The following is a 24,262-nucleotide window of genomic DNA, read 5'->3' as shown; positions in this document are numbered from 1 at the left end:
GACACTAACAGAAACCTTTCTTCTTGGATGGATGGATGGATGGATATAAACAAATGATATACAGACAGATAGAGAGACAGATAGAAAGAATAGATATTAATTAGTCCACACTTTTGTGTGCAATAAGTCAGTAAATCAATGTTAAAGTCACATTAGTGTTTGTGTTAATAACTTAATGTTGACAAGCTTTGGTTATTAAACAAAACAGACAGGCTATCTTCTGATAGCAGAAATCTATTAAAGTGATCTAACACAACCATCAACATTACTTGCAATTTCTGAGTTAAATCTTTTAAACTCTGATTTTTGTAACATTTTTGCCACATTCTCAACTCAAGTGAACTGAAGCTGTCCAAGCTCATTTCTTCCACTAGAGGGACAACTTCCTCTGTAATAACACCAGAACATCACTTGTGTTTTCAGCCTGTTCTTCGACTCATTCAGAGTGCAGAGGTTCCAGCTTCTACGGGTTCTCAAAGAACACTTTTGTTTCCAATCAAGGTAAACTGATAGAAAATGCTTATCTGTTCGATAGTAGACAACATTAGGCCTCATGACAACCCAAACCTGATGGAAGACATGCATCCTTCAAACAGGCGTTGTGCAAAATGAAATGCAATGATGTGAAGTGACATGACATTTCATATTCAGAGAATTTCAGAAGCCATCTTTTGTTCTGAATTGCCTGCTCAACTGACCTGTGACAGACAGACACACACACAGAGCTGATATTCCTCATTTAGTTTGTTCTTTTGCACACAATCAATGTGCCATTCAAACTCACCAGCCCACTAAATAATGACACATTTCTGAAACGGCCCACTTCGCCTGCTCACACATGATGAGAAAAATCATGACAAAATATGAGGCAAATGACTCATCATTGCTCCTGAAATATTTCTCCGGCTGTGCAAGCGCATGTCCTAACACTGCACTATGCCTAATGCAACAGGACACGATGCTCTCGCTCTTGTGTTTTGAGTTTCAGTAGGAGTTACACAATACAAAAGTGATAAATAAAACACTCTTAAGTCCATCTGTGTGTGGGAAATGCATTAGTTATGTCAAATTATACAACTGTTTATCCCAGTATCAAACCATGAAAACTACATTAACTTGATATACTTGATACTACAACATTGATGCAACTCTTATGTCAAAGAACATACTACAAAATGAGTATTTTTTTGTACTTGTTGGTGTCACAGCTGTAATGTAAGGTACTAATGTGTCTCTTACAGTGATGCCAGTAACTCCAGTGCCATGGGTTTGATTCCTAGGGAATGCATGAACTGATAAAACATGTATGTCTGCCAAATGCATACATTTAAATTAATTTATACACCAGTCAGTCATAACATCATGACCAATGACAGATGAAGTGAATAACACTGATGATCCCTTCATCATGGAACCTGTTAGTTGGTGGGATATATTAGGCAGCAAGTTAATTTTTTGTCCTCAAAGTTGATGTGTAAGAAGCAGGAAAAATGGGCAAGCGTAAGGATTTGAGCGAGTTTGACAAGGGCCAAATTGTGACGGCTAGACGACTGGGTCAGAGCATCTCCAAAACTGCAGCTCTTGTGGGCTGTTCCCGGTCTGCAGTGGTCAGTGTCTATCAAAAGTGCTCCAAGGAAGGAACAGTGGAGAACCGGCCACAGGGTCATGGGCGGCCAAGGCTCATTGATGCACGTGTGGAGCAAAGGCTGGCCCGTGTGGTCCGATCAAACAGACGAGCTACTGGAGCTCAAATTGCTCAAGAAGTTAAAGGTGCCCTAGAATAAGTTGAAACAATATGTTAAATTGTTCTCTGGTATCTACATAGAGGGTATGTGGCTTATTTAAGGCCAAACATTTTCCAGATACAATTTTCCAGGTCTATTTACAACCCTTGAAATTGTCCCTAGGATGTAATGCTCTGTTTTGCCTTATTTGGAAGGGTCATGAATATTAATGTTGAGCTCTGCTCTGATTGGGTTATTTCAGCAGCTCGCAGCACACAGCAGTTCAGCTGATCGTGAGTCCTGACCATCCTGACAGAACAGACCGACTGAATGACACTTGAAGCAGAACATCTCAAATGGAGATTGATAAAATACAGCTTACTTGTTTATTGGTGTTTTCAGATCATCCGCACACACGCGAGAGAGAGCTCGCGTGCATATGGTTGCCAGATTGTACATGATTAGGTAAAACACTGGATAGAATGCATGTTCTTTTCACAGAAAAGCTCTATTTGTGGGATTTAAAGGACAGATATCTGGCAAGCACAAGCACGAACGCTCATCCTTCCCTCAGACAAAACCAAAATCAGTGATTTTAGACTCGTCTTTTTTCGTCAATGATATTGCATGTTTATATAACGTTAGTCCCAATGTAGGCTACACAGTGACTGTGATGTACTCTGAAATACAAGCATGCAAAAACATCATATTTAAGTTCTCAAAAATAAAATAAAAATATATAAATCGTATAATCAAATAAAATAAATATAAAATTGTTTTATATGGTGGATAAGGTGACGCTTGCTAGAAGGATCGAGTGAACTATCTGTAAGCAACCTATCTACAGTTGTATTTTGTAATACAAAATAATATTACCCTTTGTCATTAGAGACACTATTTAGTTTGGTATGGTACTTGGTGTTTCCTATTGTTACTGTACTAGTATCTTGCGTTATCTAGACAATGTTGTCTCTCTGAAACTGAAAGAAACTTTCAATTTAATCAGAAATTGTTTAAACAGTCAATAAGTGGATAAAATCGCTACTTTCTGCTTGCAGGAATACAGTTGCCCCTTTCTTCAGTTTAAGACGCTGAGCGAAGCTTGCTTGAAATGGGCCAAACAAACGAATGATCTTGAATTAAATTGTTGTGGTATCGGATTATAATAAACCTCAACCATGACTGTTGACATTATTTATCTGTGTGAAGGGTAGAAAAGTCCTCACGTCTCCTGCACAGCCTGAACATGACGTGTGTCATTAGAGCCGTTTTTGCTCTCCTCGAGTGTCGCTTGTTTATCTGCAGTCCCGATGATTCGCTCCGTCAGTTCCGTCTGACAATGAACATGTTCGGAAATATGCAAATGTTAGGGGCGTGCATATAAATGATCCCCAACGATTGCTTCACAGTTGGCGTTATGCTGAGAAACACTTTTTTTTTCCGTGGTGTTTTTCATGCATAAGATTTACATATGAAGGAGGAGGCAACGGTGTTTGAGACTCACAGTATGTGATTTCCATGTACTGAACTCTTATTATTTTACTATGGCAAGGTTAATTTAGTTTTTCATTCTAGGGCACCTTTAATGCTGGTTCTGATAGAAAGGTGTCAGAATACACAGTGGATCTCAGTTTGTTGCGTATGGAGCGGCATAGCCGCAGACCAGTCAGGGTACCCACGCTGACCCCTGACCCCGCTGTGGCACGTGAGCATCAGAACTGGACCACGGAGCAATGTAAGAAGGTTGCCTGGACTGAGGAATCACGTTTTCTTTTACATCACGTGGATGGCCGGGTGTGTGTGCATCATTTACCTGGGTAACACATGGCACAAGAATCACTATGGGAAGAAGGCAAGCCAGTGGAGGCAGTGTGATGTTTTGGGGAATATCCATGTGGATGTTACTTTGACACGTGCCACCTACCTAAGCATTGTTGCAGACCATGTTCAGCCTTTCATGAAAACGGTATTCTCTGGTGGCTATGGCTCTTTCAGCAGGATAATGCTCCTGCCACAAAGCAAAAAAATGGTTCAGGAATAGTTTGAGGAGCACAACAACGAGTTTGAGGTGTTGACTTGGCCTCCAAATTTGCCAGATCTCAATCCAATCGATCATCTTTGGGATGTGTTGAACAAACAAGTCCGATCCATGGAGGCCCCACCTAGTTACTTACAGGACTTAAAGGATTTGCTGCTAAAATATTGGTGCCAGATACCACAGCAAACCTTCACGGATCTAGTGGAGTCCATGCCTCAACAGGTCAGGGCTGTTTTGGCAGCAAAAGGAGGACCAACAACATATTTGGATATGGTCATGATGTTATGCCTGATCTGTATATATTCTGTGAGTTGAACGGATGGATAGTCAGTAAATGGGAAAAATGCTGGTTTAAGCCTCAGCAATGGCTCTATTACAGCCTGATGATGTTGACCAGTTACAGAACTACCCATTTGTCCAGACGGGGAGTGTTCATGAAATATTTCTTCAAACTGTATTTTTTCCCCTTTAGTTTGGAAATCATACACTCAATGTTTAACCTCAGGTTGCTCCAGTGGGATTGTTCCTGTATCGTACAGTAAGTTGGTTTGTGTAACAGTGATGGATGGTGGTGTGTTAAGAGGGATTGTTCCTGAAATATGCACACTTGACTCTTATAAAGGGTCAAAAATGACTGCTTATTACATGGATGGCTGAAAGTCAGCCTCGTTGGAAAAATTTGCTTCTATGTACATTTGAGGAAAACTGCAGATTCCAGCTGAAACCTTTAGTCCTTTTCATACAAATCATAATTATAGGGTCAGAATATTGATTAATAAAGACTTAAAGGGGTGTTTGCATGCGATCTGACTTTTTTAACTTTAGTTAGTGTGTAATGTTGCTGCTTGAGCATAAACAGTATCTGCAAAGTTACAGCGCTGAAAGTTCAATGCAAACAGAGATATTGTCTTTTAAAGTTATACCAGTTTATTGCCTACAAAAACAGCCGGTTGATGTTGGTGACATCATAAACCCTTGCTGGTCTCCGCAGATGTGACTTCTGCCCGTAATGGTAAGGGACGTGGTGTTTCCGGCAACCTGTGCTTGGCACTTCAGCCAATAAAAATACAGGAAACTACATTTGGCCATCTGACCAATCTAAGACCATTACGTTTTTAGGAGGGATGGGCTTCATAGAAGCAGGAAGCAAACGAACCGTTCAAAGCAAAGTGGAGACAGTGTGTGGAATAAAGGTCAAATATAAGAAAAATACGGCATAAAAAAAAGAAAAAAAAAGTATTAAGATATGTTACAGTGCACCCCATAAACACAAACGAGCCTAGAAAAAAAACACGGAACCACCCCTTTCATTTTGCATGGTTTCTTGCACAATACTATTGCACTATTGTTCTACTACATTTTGATATACCATGATCAGCTCCATGTGTGTCTTTTCTGATGTACTAAACCTGCTTGTTCGCTCACCTAGTAGAGCATTATACTGGTGATGTGAAGCGCTTGTGAAACACAAGTCACGATAAAAGTAGAAGCAAGATAAAATGGCCACTCTGTAATGGTAAAAAATTCACCCACTACTTTTTAACCCCCATAAATTCTAAGCAGTGTCTCAGAATAAGCCGTTTACAGATTCTAGCAGTATGACATGCTTAGGCCCCGCCCACGACTGACCAGACTCCGCCCACAGTGAGCTGTACACAGTCGGCCATGTTTATCTCCTCTCCAGAGCATTCAGATTAAGCGCAGTAAGACGTGAAAGAGAACTTAGTTTAATACTCACGGGATGCTCCGTCTGACACACAGCTTTCTGTGTGCGTGCTGCAGGTGTGTGTGCGCTCAGAAAACCATATATCAGAGGTTTAGACTGATATGGCTCTAAAACGCATGCAGATCATAAACTCTCATGAAGATGAAGGACTGCCATGTCACTTGATCGTGATCGTGAGCGCGATAGAGATGATAATCAAAAGCAAACATATGTTTTAGTTTTTGGCAGAGTTTTCGAGGCATGAGCTGTACAGGCGCCACCTTCTTCTGAATAGGGGGCACAGCAGCAGCTCATTTGCATTTAAAGATACATGCACAAAAACAGCATGTTTTTCCTTCCACTCAAAACCGGAAGGCATTTAACAGCATGGTATAATAAATGATCTGTGGGATATTTTAAGCTGAAACTTCACAGACACATTCTGGGGACATACATACTTATATTACATATTGAAAAATGGGGCCAGAGACAACTGAAAATGCTTTTAGTGCCATTCACTCACTTTGAAATTGTTTTGAAATATGCAAAAAGCAATGTAATATCATTTTTCCAATGAGCATGTGTTAGTAAATTGAAGAATGACCAACAATTTGGTTGTGAAAAACATCTACAATGACCAAAAATTGCATTTAATAAAGCCTGCCAATAATCAGTTATACAAGATGTCATAATTCATAGACAACAAAATCCTCATCTCTGTATTGTGGGACAGAAAATGAGAAATCAAGCTCACACTTGAGTTGAGTTCCTCCCATTAGCAGCTGTCACAGTCTGTGCAGCTTCTGTTTTATGGCATTATCTCACCATGAGTCCATGTGCGAACGCTCCTCACACGCAGAGCTCGAATAGTCGCACACACGCACCACTCACAGTTTGACTGGTGCTAAAGATACAACATGTCCTTTTATCGCTTTGACAGCAAATTATTGGCAGGGACATATCCGGTTGGTCTGCCGTATTGTCAGAGACAAGTTGCGAATGAAATCTCTGAGCTCGTCTGAGAGCCTCGGGCTGCTGTACAGAACAGATGGGCTTCCCCCTCGAGCCGTGTCAATTTTTTAAAAGAACAGTGTGGAGATTTTATTGGCTTTATGCACTATTTCTTTATAGGATTACACTCCAAAAATATAGAATATTTATGCATTAATAAATTGCATATAAAATGTTCACAGTTTTGATGTAAGCAAACTAATAATGTGAGGCATATTCTTCAGTCATACATACATGGAATGGGTACGATTTCTGCATTCAAAAACATGCCATTGTTTATTATTAAAGGTGCACTATGTAGTATTTTTGCAGTAAAATATCCAAAAACCACTAGGCCAGTTATATATTTTATTCAGTTGAGTACTTACAATATCCCAAATGTTTCCAACTATTTGTAAATTGTGAGAAAATTGCTATTTTAACTAAGGACAGGGACGTGTCAGCATAGCGTTTGAGGGAGTCGCCTGTCAATCGCGTCATATCTGTGCTACCCTCGGTTTTATTCTGCAGAAGCGCTTTTCTCTTAGCAGTGTGAACATGTCACAGCAGCGCCGAGCGAACGCACAGAGTAACATCATAACATCATTTTAAACACACTTAAATGTATCTAATATGATAAACTGAGCTGCTTTAACTTATACTCATGAAAAACAGAAATAGTCAGCGCGCCCGGCGACTGTGTCCCGTCCCGTCATAATAAAAGTCCCAAAAAAAAGTTTTTTGAATAGGCGCCCTCCAGTGGATGGACAGTTGCATAGTGCACCTTTAATTAGGCAGTGGTTAAGATTAATTTATAACACTGTTCCTGAGAAGAACAACTCAAAAGTTTGCTTGTGTACAGCTTTCTGAAGTACAACGCTGGCTATGTAAAAATACTAATTTACCAGCTGTAAAACATTCTGCTCAAGTTGCGCTTGCTAGGTTGGTTCTGATCGATCGGCTTGATCATAAACGGATATGGTGAAACTGACTAAATTATTATTAACTGTGTGTTTACACTTGCTTAAAGACCTGGAAGCTGAAGCTCGGGATTATCGTACAGCGAATTGCATCATCAACAAACGCTTGAGGTGGCCAACCACAACACACTGTTTTGCATATTTTTTCAGTCATATATAAATGGAATGGGCAAGATCTCTGAACTCAAAAACTTGCCGTTGTTTATTAATAACTAGGCGGAAGTTAAGATGTATTTATAACACTGTTCCTAAGCAGTACAACCCAAACGTTTCCTTGTGTACAGTGCACAGACGACAGCTTTCTGAAGAAGCTTTTTCGACACACACTTGAGGTGGCCAATCACAGCGCACTGGGTCAGCTGGCCAATCAAAGCACTTTGTAGAAATCAGAGTGTTTCAGATAGACTGTGAAAAGAGGTGCTGCAACAATGAACAGTGTTTGAACTGAGAAATCAAATTATCCTTGAGCTTTTGACATATAAGAGATCATCATACTATAAGAATATCCTGTAAGTTTCAGAACTGAAAACTTCCTCATTAGTGGATTATTGCAACCATACAGTGTCCACACACACACACACACACACACACACACACACACACACACACACTTACGGACATGCGCCCTCTCTCTCCCTGGTTGTTTCTGGTAAAAGAAATGGCTGCTGTTCTCTGCTTTTCAACAAATCATGCACAGAAATAATTTTCTTTCTTTTTCCTATCCGAAGATTTCAGCAACATTGAAGGCTCCGGTCTCTCTGTTTAGCATGAAAGCTCGTGTGATTGCCGCCGGCTCCAGTGCCGCGTACCAGCGGCTTTGATGCGATTATCACGTTAACAGCCTCGTGTGTAGCGTGTGTAATATCTCAAGACCTCCCGATTGTCCAAATACACCCGCCTTTAAACTCCCGCACATCTCCATCTCAATCTGCCCTTTAAATCACTTCTTCAGGCTCAAAGTGCCCCTGTTATGCTTTTTCAGATATGACCTTTCATGCCGTGTGTAATCCAGCTGTTTATGGATATAAAAGGTCTGCAAAGTTTTAAAGATCAAAGTGCATTATAAATAAAGTTATTTTCTTGCATCTTAAAATGTTCAACAATCTGAGTGAAAACTTGCCCCTGAGAAACGTCCGGCTCAAGTCGTCCTTGCGATGGAGGTTCAGATTTAATAACTAGTTATTCCAATTTTTCACCATCAAATTTGCACTCGAATTGATATGGTAAAATGAACATTATCATTACTGTCTTTACAGTGTGTACAATCTCTGAGCTTTAGGAAGCCTTCGGAGCTGAAGTTCACTTATGGTAATGAGTGTTTCATTTCTGAGACGCGCTGTAAGCGGTAGACCAATCGTAACACACTGGACCATCTGGCCAATCAGAGCAGAGTAGACCAATTACAACACACTGGACCATCTGGCCAATCAGAGTAGATTAGACCAAACACACTGGACCATTTGGCCAATCAGAGTAGATTAGACCAAACACACTGGACCATCTGGCCAATCAGAGTAGATTAGACCAAACACAACACACTGGGCCACCTGGTCAATCACACTATACTGGGCTATCTGACCTATCAGAGCAGAGTATGCTCATGGAAAGGCGGGGTTTAGAGAGACTGAATCTTCGGAGTTGTTTGAGAATCATTGAACCCTGTGGTGATGTGCAGTGTCTATTATGAGCAAATTAAAGTGTTTTTTGACCTTAGATGCATGTAAACCAGTTGTAGGAGACCTCCGAAACAAAAGTAGGAACTTTTAGATTAGATTTATGAGGATGAGAATATGAGTAATAATTGTAATCGTTTTATTGTCTATTGTTTGAAGGCATATGTAATGAGAGAGAGAGAGAGAGAGAGAGAGAGAGAGAGAGAGAGAGAGAGAGAGAGAGAGAGAGAGAGAGAGAGAGAGAGAGAGAGAGAGAGAGAGAGAGAGCTGACGATGCTACAACACTGATAAAGCAGCGGTGTCACCCTAAGCAGCAGAGCATTGCCGACTCGACACTTTATCGTGTTCATAGAAGAGAAAGAAACTGAATTACAAATGAGGGAGTTATTAGTTACGTTGGAGGCGCGAGCGGTAATTTATATTCCGCTCAGACAATAGCAGTGTTTACAGAGCGTGGACGGCTTTGAATCTGTTGTTTATCAGAGCATAATGGAATGGGGATGTAAACAGATTATATGCTGATTATGCACTGGGCTTTAATGGCTGGGATTTGCTTTAAAATCTCTATATTGGCTTTTCAAATAAAGACCTCAGGCTGTAAACACACCGAGAAATACAACGTGACTCTCTGCTTGTTTGTGATTTACTACTTGATCAAGTATTTTAGTCAAGTCACATTTATTTGTATAGCACTTTTCACAATATGCATCGCTCTAAAGCAAAGTTTTATAGAAATCATAAACTCAAAACTCTGTTGTGGAACATACTTTAAACTAAGAACATTTACAACAGTCTATTTAAGGCTTTATTATGTATTATTCACTTCCCAAACCACTTCTACAGCAACTTGGCTATCGTGCTGAAACCAGGCATGATGCCAAATGCTTTAAGTAACACCCAAATAATGTCTACCGGCTAATGCTTGAGCTACTCTAGTTTGTATACACTGCTTTATCAAGGAGCAGTATGTATTTGATTGTGTAATAAAAGTATGCAAGTGTCCTTTCAGCTTTATAGACATAAATTGCATCTGCAAAGAAAATATCCAAAGAATAAATACCATTAGACTGATTTTAAGGGCATCATGAACTGAAAAATATACTTTTCTTTGAGCTTTTGACATATAAGAGGTCATCATACAATAAGAATACACTGTAATTTTCAAGACCGCCTCTGCAGAAGAAGATCAACGCCTACTTCATCATCACTGCATCTTTGGCTCCGCCCACTGGAGTGTTAGTGAGATGACGAGGAGAGAACAAGGCGCATAGCGAGTATTTCACGCTCAAGTGCTGAGAGCTCGGTGTTTTTTACTGGTCACCAAGAGTTGAAGAATGTTCAACTTTGAGTAAAACGCAGCGCTCATCATTGTCACTTTTCACCCAGCCGTCCAATCACAGTAGAGGAGGGGCGGGACAAATACAACATCCAACCGCCACATTCTGTCAACAGATGACAATAGGCAATAATAACATAACAGAATTATTTAAAACAATAGCCAGAGCAAATACTTTACATTGTATCTGCAATTTTATATAAAATCAATACAGCAACAAACTACCTGTGAAAGTTGCATCTACCTGTGTAGTAACACTTCCGCGGATTTTCCGTATCATAACAAGAGTCTCAACTGAATAAAAAAACGCTGCCTGCCAAACGCTCTCAAGCGCTTATTTATTTTCAACAATGTGAATGTCTCAGTCGAGTATTATTTATGTGTATTCGGTACATTTCACTGTGGATTCTTTGGGAAATCAGTCGCAATTTCGGTGCAGGCTTTGCAAACAGACTTTTATGATATGGACTCGACAGTAATGATTCAACAGCAGTGAGGATTCATGTACAGTCAGATATTCTTTGTCTCTGTGTTTGTAAATCAAACCAGTGACTAAACGCTCAACTTCATATTGTTTCTCTTGGATGAACATTATCTGTTATTTAAACTGTGATTAAATTATATATAGAAGGTCTCAAAAATCCTAGATTTAGCTTAACAACTGAAACAATAGCATGCATGCACAATAAAGCATACTGTAAAATTCAAGTTTCATGTTATTATATAAATGTAAGCCTTTTGAAAAAGTATTTTTCCAGTATGTGCCAGATGTGTCAGATTTGCATAGTATTGTCAACTTTCTCATCAGACTCCTCTGTAATCCTCAGCAAACTTCAACAGCTAGTTGAACTGGCTCATTTGTGCTACTTTAGATGTTCATCTTACGTCATCAACCTGGTGTTAAATTTTGATTAAGTTTGATTTTGTGAACCAGTTACTTCATGAGAACCGGCTCTGGAATGCCAAAAAAAAAAAAAGAAAAAAAAAAAAAGAAATTTGATTATGAGAAACATTACAAATTTTACTCAGTAAAGTACATACAACAATTAACATTGACTGACATTTCCAGGCTTCTGTGTTTTCACTGTTATAAGTTATGGACTGCTATTACACATCTACTGAAAGAGTACTGAATCTCTTCATCAAAACACAAATGAAGAAGAAGCAGAAACAAGCAATATAAACTATTACATGTAAAAAAATGTGATCAACATTAAACAGTATATAAATCTAAACTGCCTAATGTTACTGAATAACGTGGCCCCAGGACGAGCTCTAGGACTGTGAAGCTTTGAGGTGTTGATGGACTCCATCTACTCCATCTGTGTTTGACCATCGCTCTGAATCCCATCTGGATGGAGTCTTTGACAAAAACACCATTTTATCAGATGTTGGTCACATTTACCATGATTTCTTACGTTAATATAACTATGTACATGTAAGTACAAGTGTACAGTATGTACCCTACACTCCCTCTATATCTTTCTTTTACCTCTCCTCCCTTTCTTATGAATGACTGTCTCCTTCCTCTTCACGTCTCATCCCCCTTTCTTCTGAGAGACTCCATCTCCTTCCTCTTCACGTCTCATCCCTTTCTTCTGAGAGACTCTGTCTCCTTCCTCTTCACCTCTCCTCCCTTTCTTCTGAGAGACTTTGTCTCCTTCCTCTTAACCTCTCCTCCCTTTCTTCTGAGAGACTCTGTCTCCTTCCTCTTCACCTCTCATCCCTTTCATCTGAGCGACTCCATCTCCTTCCTCTTCACCTCTCCTCCCTTTCTTCTGAGCGACTCCATCTCCTTCCTCTTCACCTCTCCTCCCTTTCTTCTGATAGACTCCATCTCCTTCCTCTTCCTCTTCACCTCTCATCCCTTTCTTCTGAGCGACTCCATCTCCTTCCTCTTCACCTCTCCTCCCTTTCTTCTGAGCGACCCTGTCTCCTTCCTCTTCACCTCTCATCCCTTTCTTCTGAGAGACTCCATCTCCTTCCACTTCACCTCTCCTCCCTTTCTTCTGAGCGACCCTGTCTCCTTCCTCTTCACCTCTCATCCCTTTCTTCTGAGAGACTCCATCTCCTTCCTCTTCACCTCTCATCCCTTTCTTCTGAGAGACTCCATCTCCTTCCACTTCACCTCTCCTCCCTTTCTTTTGAGCGACCCTGTCTCCTTCCTCTTCCTCTGACCCTCGATTCATTCACAGATGCAGCATTTGTTACGCTCTGAGCTGCAGTCAGCTGGCCTATAAAACATTACAGCGCCGCACCGCGTGCAGCACTCCAGCTCTTTAGCTTGTAAACGCGTGTCATTAAATAATGAATACTGAGTTAACAAGGATATAAAGCACTGACAGTCTGACATGTTCCTGTCATTGTCGCCGTGCAGTTTTAGTTTCATGAAACATGCCTGACTTTATCTCACCAAAAGGGGTCACTGCTTAGTCGATTCTGACGTTTCCACGACCTCAGAGTAGAGACACAACCACTTACAATAAAAGCTTTTGGAGAAGTATATCATAATAAATTAGTTGTTATAAGAAGAGTCTCAGAACTTACACAACCTGGAGCTTCAAATGAATAACGCTACTTGGGTGAAGTGACTCTGAACATGAACCCTGTGTCATGTGACGAGACATCAAAAGCTGCATTTCGCCAGGTCGGGCAGCCTAATGCACACAATGCTCAAGTCTCTGTATGTGGTTTTGATCAGTAAGGATGGATGAGATGGAAACAGAAAAATGTGAAATGTATTCTCTCTCTGCTTTTTTAATGGTGCTGTTTTAATGCAAAGTCATTCCACAATATGAATCTCTCGATTAAAATGAGTGTGTGATATTAGCAGGCAGACGTGTTATAATAGAATGAGGGAAATTACAGCTGGGTCATCACAGTACATCTTGATGAAGGTTTGAATGTATTGGAGGACAAATTGTCACAATTTAAAGATGTAAAACACACTCAGCTTGAGAGAAATAAGTACGTTAGAATGCTTTTAAGACGAGTGCTTATTATAAAAATAATTTAATTTAAAATAGTTATACTTACTTTTTTTTCAGATAGTTAATTACATATTTCACCCAGAAATAAGAATGTGATGTTTATCGGCTGACCCCCTGGGTATCCAGATGTAAATGTTGGTGTGTTTGTTTCTTCAGTAGGACACTTAACTCCAACCTTTGCAGTCTGCCAGTTATATAATGCACATTCGATACAAGTAAGTGCACTTATTTTCCACAAGGATTTAGTTGGTGTTATTTTATGACAATATCGGTTCAGTGACATTTTACTAAGTTTGTTGCCATTTTTATTGCAATGCAATGCTTCTAACATGAACATAGAAAGACATATCCAAGAAATGTCTTTCCTCTCTTTGAAATGTTTCACAGGTTACAGACTCAGTCTGCTTTCAAGGCACACGTGTTCATTGCTAGCCTACAGTACAGCACCCCTGCATTCATTTCTCCTATGACAGTTCATTTATATACAGCATTCTCATTTGCTTTTCAGTCACATATTGATTTAGTGCTTCCTTGAGGCTCAGCCATTTTCTATTTTTCCTCTGTCATCTATTGCAAAAGCTTTTGCTTGAGACCAACAGTCTAATTACAGGCAGTCTTGGACCTGTTGGTGATACAAATGCACAAAAATGCTTTAGAAAATTAGAATTGAGCAAAAACACAAGAAAAAGGCTGCAGGTAATTTCATAATACTAACTACTAAGTGTGATTGTGAGTAGCCTATAATAAGTTAATATTACATCACTTGTATTTTCAGACCAAATCTTATTATTTTTGCCAGTGGAAATAGGTGCAAATAAATCAAGTATCTGAGAAGAGCAACAGCACATTCCCCACTCTCTGCATAGCCTTCTGCATGCTCTAATCATTCTGCTGCAGATTTATTATATTAATGTCGCAATAATCATATCGAGATGAACCCCAATGCTCTAGTTGCTTGTAGAAAATCTGACTTTCTGAGAAAGAGGTTTGTAAGACCTTTTAGTTTAATCCATTTATTGTGTTTTCCGCATTTATCTGCTACAAATGAACTTTATACAGTACCCCACTTTATACAGTAACCAAACTGGTTACCCAATGCCCAAGCATTACCCAATTTCATTTTAGGGCTAGATTAGATAGATGCAAAAACGAACTGCTGTTAGGATTTAATAAAGATACACAATGAGAAATGAACACTGGAAACGGGTGGACGGTTATTTTTGCAGCTGATCTTTGCAAAAGTTTCCCTTTCAGACACAGTATTTATGGGGATATTTATGAGTTTCAATTAATCATGCAAGGACATTTAGGTGTGTGGTATAGTCAACGTACTGGTATTTTTTTGTTATTTTCTAAAGGAGTCCTATAATGCCACTTTTTACAAGATGTAAAATAAGTCTCTGATGTCCCCAGTGTTTGTGTGTGTGTGTGTGTGTGTGTGTGTGTGTGTGTGTGTGTGTGTGTGTGTGTGTGTGTGTGTGTGTGTGTGTGTGTGTGCCTGGTAATCCCTATGGTATGGGGACAAAATGTCCCCACAAAGATGGCAATATCCGAAATCCTTGTCCTTGTTTTTAGGTCCCCATGAGGAAAACATCTTATAAATCACACAGAAGGAGTTTTTTTGAGAAAGTAAAAATGCAGAATGTTTCCTGAGATGGGTAGGTTTAGGGGAAGGGGCAGTGTAAGGTGGATAGAAAATACGGTTTGTACAGTATAAAAACCATTACGCCTATGGAAATTCCTCATAAAACACGGAAACACCACACGGCACGCTCCATGTGTGTGTGTGTGTGGGTGTGTGTGTGTGTGTGTGTGTGTGTGTGTGTGTGTGTGTTTAGCACAAAATACCCCGCATCATTTTTATAGCATGTTAAAATTGTCACTTTTTGAGGGTGAGGAAAAACGTGCAGTTTTTTTTTGTGTGTCCCTTTAAATGCAAATGAGCTGCTGCTTCCAGTCATCTTTCAGGATAGGGGGAAGAGCTACAAGAGCTCATTATAGCAGCTCTGAGTACCTCATGCAGACACACACTGAAAATGTCTGAAACTGTTCTGCCTTTAATGTTTAAACCAGAGTCAGACAATGATGAAGAGACTCAAGAAGAAGAGATAACATGTAGACTCCCAAATGTGCTTGACTACAACAACTCTTCCTCTTCTCAACATGTTCCCGGGGGCGGGGTTTATGTAAATTTTAGGGTTAGTGATGTCATTAACCCGTGAAGAAGTTCATTGTAGTCCCTACCAGCCATTTGTTGTAGTCCTTAAAAAGTGATTTCTATAAAATAAAATATCTCCCTTTGATTTAAACTTTGATCGTCTTAACTTTGCAGTTGTTGTTTATGCTCAAACACTCACTAAAGTTAAAAAAGTGAAATCATAGTCAACCACCCCTTTAAAAAAGCATGTCTTAACATATTTTACGCTTGACATGCTGCAATATTTGCTGCTATCCACCTTATTTTGAAACATGGAAGTAAACTGTTTTCTCTGAATCTGTGTTTATTCAGCTTTATAGGAAACAAGAAGCTGTAATTGGTTAAATAATGTGTGCTACAAAACAGTGTTTAGGATTACTATAATAAATTCAAATAATATGATAACAAAAAACAGTTTGCAATATTAAGCAATAACCTAACAGATAGTTTTGTACAGCTAAAATAACTGGAAGGAAATGAGACTGGAAGCCTCGACACAGGAATGGACTGGGACAACATTTCACATTCTTCCAGGCTATTCCATAGACCCACAACAAATGGCGGAACCACAGACAACCCTAATTTGTTTGTATGGCCATCTCATAAAAAAAGGTTTAAATCCTTAAGCTGGGGTTGTCTAAAAAAATAAAAGAAATACGCTCTCTTGAACTGCACTGTGACATCCATTTTCCTTCTCTTCATTTTCCCTGATATCTTTCTTTCCCTTTAGTGTGTGTGTGTGTGTGTGTGTGTGTGTGTGTGTGTGTGTGTGTGTGTGTGTGTGTTCTTTTTTCTCTATTTTTCTTGTTTTCATGTTTTCCTGGGTCGTTCGACCCAGTTTCTCAGTTTGTTTGATTTGAGTTTGCTCCCGTCTGTTCTTGCTTGCGTTAAAGTGTAGTTTTGACTATTTCTACTATGTATTTTCATCATAAAAGTCTCTTTGCAAAGCCTACACCGAAATTGCGACTAATTTCCCAAAGAATCCACAGTGAAATGTACCGAACAAAAATAAATAATACTCGACTGAGACATTCACATTGTTGAACATAAATAAGGATCCTCTGGAAGGTAATGTTATTTGTAGTGCAGTGATCCTGTATCGCTCTTCTCTCCTCGTCATCTCACTAACACTCCAGTGGGCGGAGCCAAAGATGCAGTGATGATGAAGTAGGCGTTGATCTTCTTCTGAGACAGACTCAATGAGTCGTTCTCTGGGCTTGGATACAATAAAAGCTAACAAGGACTAATAAAGAAGCTTCCAGTTCTGAAACTTATAGGGTATTCTTATAGTATGATGACCTCTTAAATGTCAAAAGCTCATTTTAATTTCTCAGTTCATGACCCAACACTCAACAAATGGAACACATTTTATCATTTGCCTAAATGTCAAAATTAATATAATAATATCAAAATCACGGCAATATCTTTACAGAAAAATCCTTATACTGAACATGTTTATGGCTCATATTTTTGTGTTGTGGTCTGCCCTAGCTCCTACCCTATAAATCGATGTGAATATCTGTTGGCTAAATTCCTAGCCTACTGTAACTCTACAATATATAATAATAATGTCCTTTAGCATACAGTATTTTGAGAGATCGTGGTAATGGGATGCTACTACTATCATTTGCTAGCAGTCAACACTTATGTTAATGAGGACAAATCTACAGTAATCTAATTACAGATGAAACTGATCGGCACTCGAAGCCATGAACAGTTCAGTCATTTTGTTATATTTCACTGCTTCTCGGGCAACTTTCCCTCTCTGCTCCACCTGGCCGCTTCCTCTCCATCCTCGACTCCCTTGTATTGATATATATATATATATATATATATATATATTAGGGCCGGGACTCGATTAAAAAAATTAATCTAATTAATTAGAGGCTTTGTAATTAATTAATCGAAATTAATCGCATTTTAATCGCATATAAATATTTGACCTGAGAACAATGAGAAGTAATTTTTCACATGTATTTTTAGTATACCATTGAATAATGACTGAATACATAAGCTTAATCAACAAAATATAGTTTATTTATTTCAGTCCAGCAGACCAGCGCAATGTTTGCCATTAAGTTTAGCAAAAGCATATCTGTGATATTTGAGGCTCGATGTGCTGCGGTGATACGCAAATTCCTTGTTGTATAGCTTGCACACAACCATGCTCTTGACGACGCTTCCATTCTTTCGTTTTTTAAAACAAAATTTCCCATCCACGGGGCCAAGCAAAGCAGTCTCATCAGCTTCTTCGTTCATTTTCACTCAAGCCCTGCGTCTCAATCAGCTCCCTAGTTCCCTAGTCAGGGCACTGATCAAGACATAAGTCAATGGGCTGACTTCCTGATCAGTGCCCTGACTACTGAACTAGGGAGCTGATTGAGACGCACCCATGTTGTTGTCGTGACTCCGGAGCGCTAGTTGGTGTTCCAGTATAATCGGTCCGTCGAAACTGATTTATTGAAAAACGTTCCGCGGTGCAAAAATAAATGCGGTTAAATTTTAAATTTTTTTTGCGTAATTAATTAACGCGTTAAAGTCACGTAATTAATTAATCTTAATTAACGCGTTAAAGTCCCGGCCCTAATATATATATATATATATATATATATATATATATATATATATATATATATATATATATATATATATATATATATATATATATATATATATCCCTCTGTTCGAAACCGTTTGGTTGAGGCATGGAGCGTTGCCAGTCAAGACTAAGCAATTCATGAATTATCCGAGTGCTCCCGAGGGCCAGTCCAGACCCAGTTCTAGCGTTAAGAATAAAGTGGATCTGAGGAACCGGAGGAGGATTTTCTCAACTCATGTTCATTTATTTGTAATGCCAGAGGAGGACGTTATCTGAACACATTTGGTGCTTCTCATTTCTCATTTGTGCATCCTCGTTTCCTTTCCTCGCTTATTAGCTACACCACCCTTAGGATGTGAAAGAAGGAAACAAGGATGAAGTAATCGAAGGAAGATGTATTTGCTAATTGGAGTATTCTTGTTCACTCATTATCTGTGGCAGCACAAGGATTGAAGAGCATAAACATGTCAGAACATAAGGTCATTTGAGCTTGAACATCAGTTCAACTGAATGTTTTGACGTACAATTCTTAATGGAAGATAAAACTTGTTTTTTTTTCCTGTCCATTTCTGTTCTTCTTCTAGCAATTATATATACTGTACCATAGTGCTGTTAAATTTTTCCTTTTTATTCATACAGTTTATTGCCACAGAGTGGTCATAAAAAAAGCAGAGCATATTCAGACTACTAGAAAATAAACTCCACTTTCCACGGCTCTAAAAAGAACTGGATAAGTCCACAGGTCAACGTGCTCAGCAATGCTGAGACATTAAATCAGTGCTTATCCATCCATGGGATGCGTCTCCCTCAGGCCGGCATGGGTGAAACCTCCTCTACATCAGGTAAAATTAGAGCCATTACGTCAGGCTTGAAATGGGATTGCTTGTGGTTTGCAGACAGGATGCTGCCTCCGTCCTTAAACTGGCTTTGCTCTGGAACAATCATAGGGGCTTCCAGGAAATAATTGGCACTGGCTGTGGAATTAACTTTTTCTTTTTGAGAAGGTCTATCTTGTGGTTGACCGTGATTACACTGAAAGCTTACAGGCAGCGCCACAGTCTCAATGTGACCTGCTATCGGTTAGGACGGTTTGTTTGCAAAAGGTGAAAGTGGTTTATAAGCGATTGATTCGTCTCAAAGAAGCAGCTGGATTGCTAAAACAGTCAATTGCAATATGATGCCAGTGGCTTGATATTGTATGTGATTCTCTGTCTGTGTCTTTTTGAGCACTCTACGGATTCAGATTTTCATTTGAAATGTAGTATTGCACAAAGGGAACCTGAGTAGGGACAACGTGTAATGCTTTGTTTTAATGTTTACTTCCTTCTTGAAGATTGAGTTGAAGCTAATATCCGGTCCTTAATGGCAATAACTGACACTGACTGGCACTTTCTATAATTTGATATGAGACTTGCATGTCTCTGTTGAGGATTCATTGCCCGTTCTTCTTTGCATTCCTGCTTTACAGTGACATTGATTGGTAAGTCTTCAGACATGAGCTGCTCACAGAGGATATGGACACATCCTCACTAAATATTTTTTGTTTCTACACAATAAGAAATGACATGTAATTACATTAAGAAATGACATGTTCCTTCAGCTTTTGACATATAAGAGGTATACTATAAGAATATCCTGTAAGTTTCAGAACTGAAAACTTCCTCATTAGTGTAAACACGCACACTAATAGTAAAAACACCAATAAACAATACATTACAATTTATACCACTGGACCTACGTATGATCATAAGCCACAGTAAATAAATGGGTTTTAAGCAAAGTTTTAAAATCAGTGTATGTTGGTTCAGTCTTTGTGTAAAATGGCAAATTGTTCCAAAGCTGTGGAGCAGCCACTGAAAAGGCATGGTCTCCTTTCAATTTTAAACGTGTCCTTGGAACAGTCAACTGTAAACTACTGGTTGACCTGAGTTTTCTGGAAGTATTATGGTGGAATGAAAGGAGATCAGAGATGTATATGGAGGAGCCAGTACAAACCCTTATAAGCAAACAATAGGGTTTTACTGGGAGCCAGGGGTGAGAGAACAACACTGGTGAAATATGTTCTCTTTCCTTTGTTCCTGTTAACAATCTTGAAGATGTGAAAATAGAGAGTATGATACACCCAAGTATGTTACATTACAATACTCTAATCTTTCACTGAAATCTCACAGCAGCCAATCACAGGAGCTGGTGTTTACACTGAAGTCTCACAGCAGCCAATCACAGCAGCTGGCTTTTACACTGTAGTCTCACAGCAGCCAATCACAGCAGGGGCACATTCAAGCTCAAACCTGTTCGCAACGTTTTTATATGGTTTCCATGTTGAACATCATGTTTTCTGGAAACGGTGTTCAACGGGGTTTGAGATATGTTTTCTCTTGTTTTGTGGGTGTGTCAAAAATGTCAGCCCAACCAGCAGCAACATGTATATAAACCACACAATATTAATAAAACATCTCACACAATGGGTCCAAATAAAGAAATGTGTCCGCTGCAGCTCAGTATACGCAACAATTGAAGATTTTAAAAGACATGTCCTGAAATGTTGGATCACAATAATTAGGAATTCAAAAAGAACACAGAATGACCTTCTCAGCTGCCATAGTTGCAACTCCTCATAGTTGTCATCAGAAAAGGGTGTTTAACGCACCACCGTTTCCGTTTAAAAAACGTTTTGCAATGTTTTATCAGGGCTGAACACAGCCCACATATGCCCCTTCAAGCAGAACCTTCAAATCAGAGGCTAAAAATGCCTTTTATTTCTAAAATATAACAATTGTTTATGTACAAACCGATTCCAAAACAAGTTGGGACAAATTGTGAATAAATAAGGAATGAAATAAATAAAAAATCTCATAAGCTTATATTTTATTCACAATAGAATATAGATAAAATATCAAATGTTGAAATTGATACATTTTGAAATGTTATGCCAAATATTGACTCAATTTGGATGATGCATTTCAGTTACACATTTCAAAAAAGTTGGGACAGGTAGCAGTAAGAGGCTGGACAAGTTAAATATACCTATAAGGAACAGCTGGAGAACATATTTGTAACTTATTAGGTCAATTGGAAACATGATTGGGTATAAAAAGAGAGTGGCAGTGTCTCTCAGAAGTCAAGATGGGCAGAGGATCACTAATTCCCCCAATGTGGCAGTAAAAAATAGAGCAGCAATTTCAGAAAGGAGTTTCTCAGAGAAAAATTGGAAAGAGTTTGAAGTTAACAATAATAATGCGTTTGATTTATATAGCGCTTTTCAAGGCACTCAAAGCGCTTTACATTGAAGGGGGGAATCTCCTCAACCACCACCAATGTGCAGCACCACCTGGATGATGCGACGGCAACCATATTGCGCCAGAACGCTCACCACACACCAGCTGATTGGTGGAGAGGAGACCGAGTGATGAAGCCAATCAGGATATGGGGATGATTAGGAGGCCATGATGGACAGAGGCCAATGGGCAAATTTGGCCAGGATGCCGGGGTTACACCCCTACTCTTTTTCCGAAGGAAATCCTGGGATTTTTAATGACCACAGAGAATCAGAACCTCGGTTTAGCGTCTCATCCAAAGGACAGTGCTCTTTGACAGTATAGTGTCACCATCACTATACTGGGGCCTTAGGACCCACACAGACCACAGGGTGAGCGCCCCCTGCTGGCCTCACTAACACCTCTACCAGCAGCTCCTGGTTTTCCCAGTTGGTCTCCCATCCAGGTACTGACCAGGCTCAGCCCTGCTTAGCTTCAGTGGGAAACCAGTCTTGGTCTACAGGGTGATATGGCTGCTGGTTAAAAGTTATCATCATCTACAGCACATAATATCTAAACATATCTAAACATGATCCAGAAATGCAGGCATTTTCTCTGGGCCAAGGCTCATTTAAAAATGGACTGTGGCAAAGTGGAAAACTGTTCTGTGGTTAGATGAATCAAAATTTGAAGTTATTTTTGGAAAACTGACGCCATTGAAAACATTTGGTGCATCATAAAGAGGAAGATGCCACAAAGAAGACCTAAGACAGTTGAGCAACTAGAAGACTGTATTAGACAAGAATGGGACAACATTCCTATTCCTAAACTGTCTCCTCAGTCCCCAGACGTTTGCAGACTGTTATAGAAAGAAGAGGGGGCGCCACACAGTGGTAAACACAAAAACCTTTTTGATATGTGTTTGATGCCATGAAATTTAAAATCAACTTATTTTTTCCCTTGAAATTATACATTTTCTAAGTTTAAACATTTGATATGGCATCTGTGTTGTATTCTGAATGAAATATTGAAATCTGAAACTTACACATCATCGCATTGTTTTTATTCAGAATTTTTATTCAGAATTTGACCCAACTTTTTTGGAATCGGGTTTCACCAACTACACCAAAAACATTATAAAAAAAAATTAAACAATGCATTGCATGAATCCAAAATATGGGCAAAACACCTGTGAAACACCAGTACAGTCCAGTAAATGTCTTTATTTAAAGCTGCAGTTGAGAGATTTTAGAAAACATTGACTTGCCTGAAAATTTGAACAAGCACAACTCACGGGTCACACCCCCTTGCTCTCTGCTGCACTACAGCTCCTCCCCCATCACAACCCCTCCCCCTCCACGGCCTCTCCCCATCAAAGCTCATCCCCCTCCACAGCCCCTCCCCCTCCACGGCCCCTCCATATCACAGCTCCTCCCCCTCCACAGCTCCTCCCTATTACAGCTCCTCCCCCTCCACAGCTCCTCCCCATTACAGCCCCTCCCCCTCCACAGCTCCAACTAACTCCTCTGGCTAACTCTGAATCTGTTTTTAATTCTTTCAGGACACGCAAGTTAGCTCCTTCCACCTCGGAAAAGCCGGTCCAGAATTTACCCTTGTTTTATTTCGGGCTCTATCTAATTCTTTCTTTTTGTCTTTTTTATCATCGTCATCTGTCTTTTTCCATTTACCCATCTTTATTTTATGAGCAGGTGCCACTCAAAGAATGGGGTCATGTTGGTGTGTTTTAGTAAATGTGATATACTTAGTTGTTCTTCTAGGTGAGCTGTGTATTCCACATAGCTCGTCCATGAAGTCCAATTTTGCACAGTCCCTTTATGAGTCACGAAATCTGACATTAGCTGATGATAGAGAGACCCACAGTTCTTTGCAAGTTTTTCTAGGATATTTTGAGACTTGGATGAGGTGCCACTGTGGAGACATTTTGGCAGATTGGCCACTCCTGTGAATGTCCATTACCACTCCATTTGTAGATAATGGCTCACACTGTGCCATGATTCTGACTTATCACACACATATATCTCAAAAATTGTTTTGCCCAATTGTTCTGGTATTTAGTTTTACTGTGTTCCTTCAGAAGGACTGTGATGGCTATTTTTCCCTGATGGTAAGGTTGGATATCATATGCAATATCTCATCAGGACTGGCTGCTATCAACCAAGGATGTGTTCCCTCACCTAAATTCATGGATTTATTGGTCAATATATAAGTCAGATAATTCTGTGGCTAAATCTGGGAACCACCCAGACAGGAAGAGATGATATTAAACAAAGTGAACTGTAGTTTGACATGTCATTAAAGGCGACCTATTATACCCCATTTTTCAAGATGTAAAATAAGTCTCAGTGTCTCCAGAATGTGTCTGTGAAGATTCAGCTCAAAATACCCCACAGATAATTTATTATACCATGTTGTAAATGCTCGATTTAGAATGGAAGGAAAAAACATGCTGTTTTTGTGCATGTAGCTTTAAATGCAAATTAGATTCTGATCTGCCCCTTTTACAGAAGAGGGCGGAGCCTGTACAGCTCATGCCTCAGATACTCTAACAAAAACTAAAACATCTTTTTGTTTTTAATAATAGTAATAATAATTTGTTACATTTATATAGCGCTACTAATGATCATTTCTATCAAGCTCACGTGACATTGCAGTTCTTCATCATCATAAGAGTTTATGATATGATGTGTTTAAAGCCATATCAGTCTAAACTTATGATATATGTTTTTCTGAGCGCACACACACCTGAATCACA

The 24,262-nt window shown here is 39.4% G+C and overlaps 1 protein-coding gene and 1 pseudogene across 1 annotated transcript in view; both read right to left on the bottom strand.

The window, feature by feature from the left end:
• The window catches only part of LOC137070425 (astrotactin-2-like), a 620,747-nt gene that overhangs the window by 125,256 nt on the left and 471,229 nt on the right, over positions 1-24,262 (bottom strand). The gene's annotated exons all lie outside the window — the stretch shown is intronic.
• On the bottom strand, positions 21,915-22,030 carry LOC137072174 (5S ribosomal RNA; annotated as a pseudogene).

Source organism: Pseudorasbora parva, chromosome 3 (assembly GCF_024679245.1).
Source record: "Pseudorasbora parva isolate DD20220531a chromosome 3, ASM2467924v1, whole genome shotgun sequence".
Taxonomy (NCBI): domain Eukaryota; kingdom Metazoa; phylum Chordata; class Actinopteri; order Cypriniformes; family Gobionidae; genus Pseudorasbora; species Pseudorasbora parva.
The sequence above is the reverse complement of the archived record's forward strand: the minus strand, read 5'-3'. Positions and strand labels throughout refer to the sequence as shown.